We start from the raw sequence: 7,205 nt of genomic DNA on the forward strand, positions 1-7,205 counted from the left end.
CAGGTTAAATGTATTCCATGAATCAAAGATAATATGGCTTCTACGCTCGCAAATATGCTAGCAAATAACCTAGCAAAAGGTGTTTCTACTAGTTGTTTTACAGGGTACCGGTTCCCCTGGTTTTTATTTCATCTTTCCTTGACAATAATTGTAAGAATCTTGATGTGGATTGAACAGAGTTGCTAGAAGTTTCCCTTTAAAAAAAAAGAAATTTCAAATTTTATCGAATGAGAAGTGTTGGCAAGATCGTGTCAGAACTTCCAAAACATGATAATTACAAATTATTTTCTAATGCTAACATGTTGTTATACCATGCTACATATGTGACTTTCAGTATACTCCTTATAGGCTAAAATACACTATAACATACTCCCTCTGTTTCACAATGTAAGTCATTCTAGAATTTTTCACATTTATATTGATGTTAATGAATATAGATATATATATCTATCTAGATTCATTAACATCGATATGTATATGGGAAATGCTAGAATGACTTACATTGTGAAACGGAGGAAGTATGTGGCATAATCGAAAGGGTAGCATTATTGACAGTTGTAGTGGGTTGAATGGGTAGGCCAGTCAGATGATTTGCAATCGGATACAGTAACGCCGCAAGTCAACTGTAGTTCAACTGCTAGCTGATTTCTTAATTATTTTACTGTTGAGTTACCACATGGCCTGGGCAAGGAGAAGAAGCCCAATAGCGTTTTCCTCTATTTTAGAATCCCAACTTCTTGTTAATTAGAAGCTCGAGAAGATTAATTTATAGGATGATGATAGAAGTCAACAACTGTAACTACCATAACTGACAATGTATTATTTCGAGGGAAGGCCAAAAGCCAAAGTTGGTATGAACAGAATATGAGAATATGGTCATGACGACATAAACTGCGGCCATAGGGTAGTAGCTTTAGATTGAATAACTGAAGGCAATGACAAGTATGACGAAAACATATAATCTCTTCCAAGGAAGTGCTTATTAATTACTCTCTTTTTTTTAATATGATGCCATTGCTTTTTACTACATACGTTTGACCATCCCTCATATTTAAAACACAAATAATTATCATTTATTTTGTTGTGCCTTGTTATACTAAAGATATTTAAAGTATGAATTTTATTTTATTTATATTTGCATATTTTTTTTAATGGGATGAATAGTCAGATGTTTATCAAAAAGTGAACGGCATCGTATATTAAAAGTTGGAGAGAACACAAGCCATCCTCATTAATAACTACTAGTTTTCCTGGAGATATGTGGCACATAGCAAAATTAACCAGTCATAGCATTGCTGGACATGGTATAAACTTGAAGAAAACAAATTCGAACCACAAGAATTGAAATTACCATAAGTTTTTTCTGTGCAAAAAAACAAAATTCCATACAAACATAACTAATTAACTTTGCATTGGTAGGCAAAATATTCCCCTATGGCTCCCTTATAAACCAGGCATCCTATTTATAGTGGAAAAATTTGCTGTGTGACTTTAAAAAATATGGCTCCACCTATAGATAGGGGTGGGCATTCGGTCTAACCGAAAAATTCGGTTCAGTTATTCGGTCTTTTAAAAAAAATTCGGTCTTTTAAAAAAAATTCGGTCTTTAGGATCACAATACCGATCGGTCTTCAACAAAACTCAAGATCGAGCATTTCGGTCTTCGATTAGTTCGGTTCGGTCTCGATCATAGATCGAACTTAGCACTAAAATTAATTGCAAAAAAAAAAATTTGAGTCCTCTGTACAAGATCGATGAGAAAGCAACTGGGATGAATGAGTAAAATATGATGATGCCACCAACAAGTAGCAAGTAGAGCATGATTCATGGAAAAAAAATCAAATCAAGCAAATCAATCCGGCCATGGATCCTGTCGATCTCAACCACTCCACCAGAAAGTCCAGATCACATCCATCTCGCGTCTCCCATCAGCCTCGGAGGAAGTGGCGGAAGAGCGGAAGGAGCGGGCGTGCAGACGCGTGGGGAGAAGGCGGCGGCGCGACGTGAGGAGAAGGTGGAGAGGAGAGGCGCAGTGAAGGCGGCGGCGCGGCACGGCGCAAAGAGAAGGCGGAGAGGCGCGGCGCGAGGAGAAGGCGGAGGCGCGGTGAAGGCGGTGCAGTGGGTGGGGAACACGGAGAGGCGTGGTGCGAGAAGGAGAAAGCGGAGATCAAAGAGGCGGAGAGGAGGAGAAACGCGAGGAAGAGGCGGCACAGCATGTAGGTGGGGTTGTGGGGAGGACCGGGCGGAGTGGGAAGGAGGTGGGGACGGGATGGAAGGTTAGGGTTTTCTGTAGCTAATGGGCTATTGGGCTGTGTTGGTCTTTCATAGTGATTTGGTCAGTTCGATTATTTCGGTTAACTGAACGAGATGACCGAAAAGACCGTGTAAAATTCGGTTAGTTACAACTGATGACCGAATTTTTCGGTCTCGGTCTCGGTTAGTTCGGTTCGGTCTTTTTTTGTCCACCCCTACCTATAGACACTTTAAGAAGTGTTATTTTGCCCTTGGACACCATTTTTTTATGATATTCAGATGTTTTAGAGAGAGAATTTTCATAAATGTCCGATTAATTTGCCCCTAGGACCAAAGCTCTTTCCCAACGGTCTGACCAAATCAGATGAGATGAGCATCACAATATTGGTATAAGGGTGGTACAAGTAAAACTTTGACAACAAAAGGTGGTACAAACTGTAATTTACTCTTTGTTATATTAGGTGATCCAACTCTCCTTTCACTCCTACTGTTCCATATATCTTCTCTAGAAAATAGAATTTCTTTGAAACTTGAAGAAAATAGAAATTTCATTAAATAATGAAAATACCTGGTCTTTACATCTACCAATTCACTGTTCTATACATCCGATCATTAATATAGGACATTTAGCACTATTTTTAGTGTTAAAACATCATGTATTAGTGGCTGGATCCGAGGGAACATTTTTGAAATGCAATAGTATTATTGTCTGCAACAAAGATAAAAACTATAACTACACAATTTGGTAAACATTGAAACACATTTAAAAGAACTTGTACCAAATCTTGATTAATTTTTTACCCAACCAGTAAGGGGGAACTCCATAGTTTAAATTCTGTAAACTTAAAAGTTGTTCGAAATTATAAGGAGTCTTAGGAACTTAATGCAAATCTTGATAAACAACAATTGTTGGACATCAGACCGTTTTGCTAAATTTGAATTGCCACATTCAGCCATATATCCTCTGTGGGATCCAGTGGTGGATCTGCCATATATAGGGGCTATGGGGTCTTGAGCCCCCACTATCGGCTTTGCAACGTAGAATTGGTTGAGAGCCTCCATGAGGGCTCTACTAAAATTTTCTGTCATACATCCATTAGAAGAGGGGGGGTATAGTTTTATATAGTTTGTTCAGCCCCTTCTATTATTTCTTCCTAGATCCGCCGTGGTGGGATCAAGAGGATGACACAATAATTTAGCATTTGATTTTGACTTGTGTCTTCTCCCGACAAGATGTGATTGGAGGCAGTAATGCCACAGCCTTTGACAACAATGTTTGTTAGGCTAGAGTTATAGAGTGATCGATGGGTTTCCTAAAGATAAGAAGGGGCTGAACTAACTGATTTTATATCTTTGGTTTGGAGGATTAATTTGGAAGCACTGAAAAGATTATGTTCTCAATGGGGCTAGACCTAGTAGTGTTGCCGCTGTTTTACATGTGATAGAAGTTGACAGTGGTTGCACTACTCCAGAAAAGGGGTGTCGGTTAGGAAACCCCCTTAGGTGCCGGATTTCCCAACCGGCACAACGGAGGCGGCACTAATTACTCCGAGTGATTGGTGTCGGTTTCAAAACCGGCACCTTTGAGGCGTACGCGAGCCAAAAAAAACCGCTCGATGCATCTGCTCAAGCCGATGCACCGAGCTGCTCGTCGTTGCCCCAAATCCAAATTCAAATTCTCAAATCAAAAATCATCGATTGAATTCACAGGATGAGCATACACATTATCAACAACAAAAATATCCACAAATCAACCTCTGGCCCACCAGATCTGTGTGCGACCATGCCATTGCCGATGAATCCGGCATAGGGGACATGAGAGAGGCCATTGCTGGACGTCAGCTAGGGCGAGGCCGGCCGCCAGGGAGAGCCGCTAGTAGGGGCGAGGCCGGCCATTGAAGAGGCGTCGGCCGGGAGCACTGGCCAGCTGCTGATGCACCACACCAGGACGGAGGCCACGTTGCCGATGTGCCATGCCGGGGCTTGCCAGGACGGAAGCCACGCGGCTGTACATGACCACCGACGCTAGCTCCCACTTGCACGCGTCGAACCCGCGCAGCTGCCTCGGCAAGGCCATCTTCTGCGTGTCGGCAAGCCGCTCACCGACAAGAGGCACTGGCTTCCCACCGGCTGGGATTAGGCCAGGCGCTGGCCGGGGTGAGGCCGGCCGAGGCGAGGCGAGGCCGGCCACCGATGGAGAGGGAGGGAGGAGATTTGGAGAGGGGGAAGATGGAGATCTGGTGAAAGAGAGAGATATGAGAGGTGGGGAAGGGATAAGGATAAGGACGAGGGAGGGGGAGGGGGAGGGGAGCTAAATAACTCTATGTAGTTTTTCCCCCACGTGCTGGCTCGGTTTTTTCTCACGCGCGGCTTGGCTCATAGTGATAGGTGTTGGCCATTCCTGATTGTGTAACATCCCGCCGCCTTCACCTCCAGAATCTATTTGAGAGACAGAGAATTGAGGAGGAAGAAGGTTCAGATTGAAAGGAAGAAGAGACAAAGAATTTGGGGTAGTTGAGATTGATTTCTCTTCTTTTTCATATCTGAATCTTACAACTGTTTCAGGTACTATTTATAGTTCGACAACCCGCATCACACTTCCCAGGCACGCAAGCCCGACTCCCTTTTCTTACATGGCCCAACGGCCCACTTACTACTTACACCCATAGTATATTTTAGGTCCCAACCGATGGCTACTCTGCATCAGGCGTGACAGTGCCCCCCTGGAGATGCAGCTTGATCCCAAGCTGCAGCTTGCAGAAACCTTGAGCGCACCACTTCCAGATCTTACCATGTAGCATGCTCCACTGGCAAAGAGGTCCATTTGATCAATGCTTGAACACGAGCCACTTTACCCTTCTTGACCAGCCGCCGATCCAGTATCACTTCAGGCTGAACAGCCGCAGCATCCAAAGTGACTGGAACAGGTAAGGATGAATACACTGGCGTATAATCAGGAATGAATGCCTTGAGCTGAGACACATGGAACACCGGGTGAATAGCACTACCAGCTGGTAATGCCAAACGATAAGCCGCCTGTCAAATCTTTTCTTCAAATTTGTAGGGACCAAAGAACTTGTAGGCCAATTTTGGATAGGGCCTATTCACCACAGATGACTGAGCGTATGGTTGCAGCTTGAGAAAGACTTGATCACCCACCAGGAAAGAGTGGTCAGACTGGCCTTTGTCAGCCATATTCTTCATGCGAATCTGGGCTCGAGCAATTTGCTCCTGAAGAAAGGTGGAGACCAGTTCTCGTTCAGTCAGCAAATCCACCACCTCAGGTTGAAAAGCTTCAAATAAATCAGGAAGCTGAGCATAATGAGGCTCACGATCAAACAGAGCTTCGTAAGGAGAGCAACCCAGAGTGGTATGAAAACTGGTATTGTACCAAAACTCAGCCAAGTGAAGCAAGGCAGTCCACTTCTTAGGATTAGCTCGTGTCAGACATCGCAAATACATCTCTAGGCACTAATTAACCTGTTCAGTTTGTCCATCGGTTTGGGGATGATATGCTGTACTCAGTTGCAATTCAGTTTTCCAAACTACAAATAGATCCTACCATAATTTACAAATAGACCTAGGTATCCCATGAGTCTTAAACACCAATTTGTCCACAACATGGGCCACTTGAGAGGCAGTATATGGATGTTTCAGAGGAATGAAGTACCTGTATTTGGTGAACCGATCCACAACTACCAATATAGAATTGAAACCCCCAGACAAGGGCAAGCCCTCAATGAAATCCAACAAGATATCTTGCCAAGCATCTTTGGGAATAGGTAAAGGAACAAGCAAGCTAGGTAACTTACAGTGCTCATGCTTCGCTTGCTGGCAGACTTGACACTGCTGCACAAAACTTTCCACAGCCACTTTCAGACCAGACCATGCAAACAACTTTTTCAAGCGTTGGTAAGTAGCCATGACCCCTGAATGGCCCCCAATTGGATTAGAGTGAAAAGTAGCTATGATTTTTGTAACCCAGCATTGGCCCCAATCCAGATTTTGTCTTGTAATTTAATAATACCATTCACCAAAGTGTAACCTTTAGAATTAGGTTGAGCAATGGCTAATTCTTCCAGCAGTTGTTGAGCTTTGGGATATACTGCATAAGAATTGATAACTTCTTGTAAGAAGATAGGTTGCACCATAGTCAAGGCAGTGATATTTTCATGAGAAATCCTAGATAATGCATCAGCTACAACATTCTCAACACCCTTTTTGTACTGGAAAGTATATTGTAGCCCCATAAGTTTGGTCATAGCTTTCTGTTGTAATTATGTACCCAGGACTTGATCATCAAGATGGCACAGACTTTTGTGATCTGTTTTAATTGTAAAGGGCCCCCTGCTGAGATAAGATCTCCACTTATCAATACACATCATAATAGCCAAAAATTCTTTCTCATAGATGGAAAGCTTCTGATTGGCTAGCCCCAAAGCTTTGCTGTAATAGGCTATGGGTTGGCCATGCTGGCTCAAGACAACACCAACTCCTGAAGAACAAGCATCAGTTTCTAAAGTGAAAGGTTGAGCAAAATCAGGCAGAGCTAATACAGGAGTAGTACTCATTGCGTGCTTCAAGTGCTCAAAAGCTACGTGGGCAGCAGCATCCGAGGAAAAGGACTTCTTCTTAAGTAAGTTGGTGAGAGGTTTGGCCAAAATGCTGTAATGATGCACAAATTTGCGATAATACCCAGTCAAGCCAAGAAACCCCCTTTAATTCAGAGATAGATGTAGGTCCTGGCCAAGCCAACAAAGCTGATGTCTTATCAGGGTCAGTACTGACCCCCTGATTAGAAATAATATGCCCCAAATAATCTAGTTTCTTCTGAGCAAACGAGCATTTGGATGCTTTAACATACAACTAATGCTACTGTAGGATGGCAAAAACTTGTTTCAAATGATTCACATGTTGTTCTAGGGTTGGGCTATACACCAAAATATCATCCG

This window comes from Oryza glaberrima, chromosome 5 (assembly GCF_000147395.1).
Source record: "Oryza glaberrima chromosome 5, OglaRS2, whole genome shotgun sequence".
Taxonomy (NCBI): Eukaryota; Viridiplantae; Streptophyta; class Magnoliopsida; order Poales; family Poaceae; genus Oryza; species Oryza glaberrima.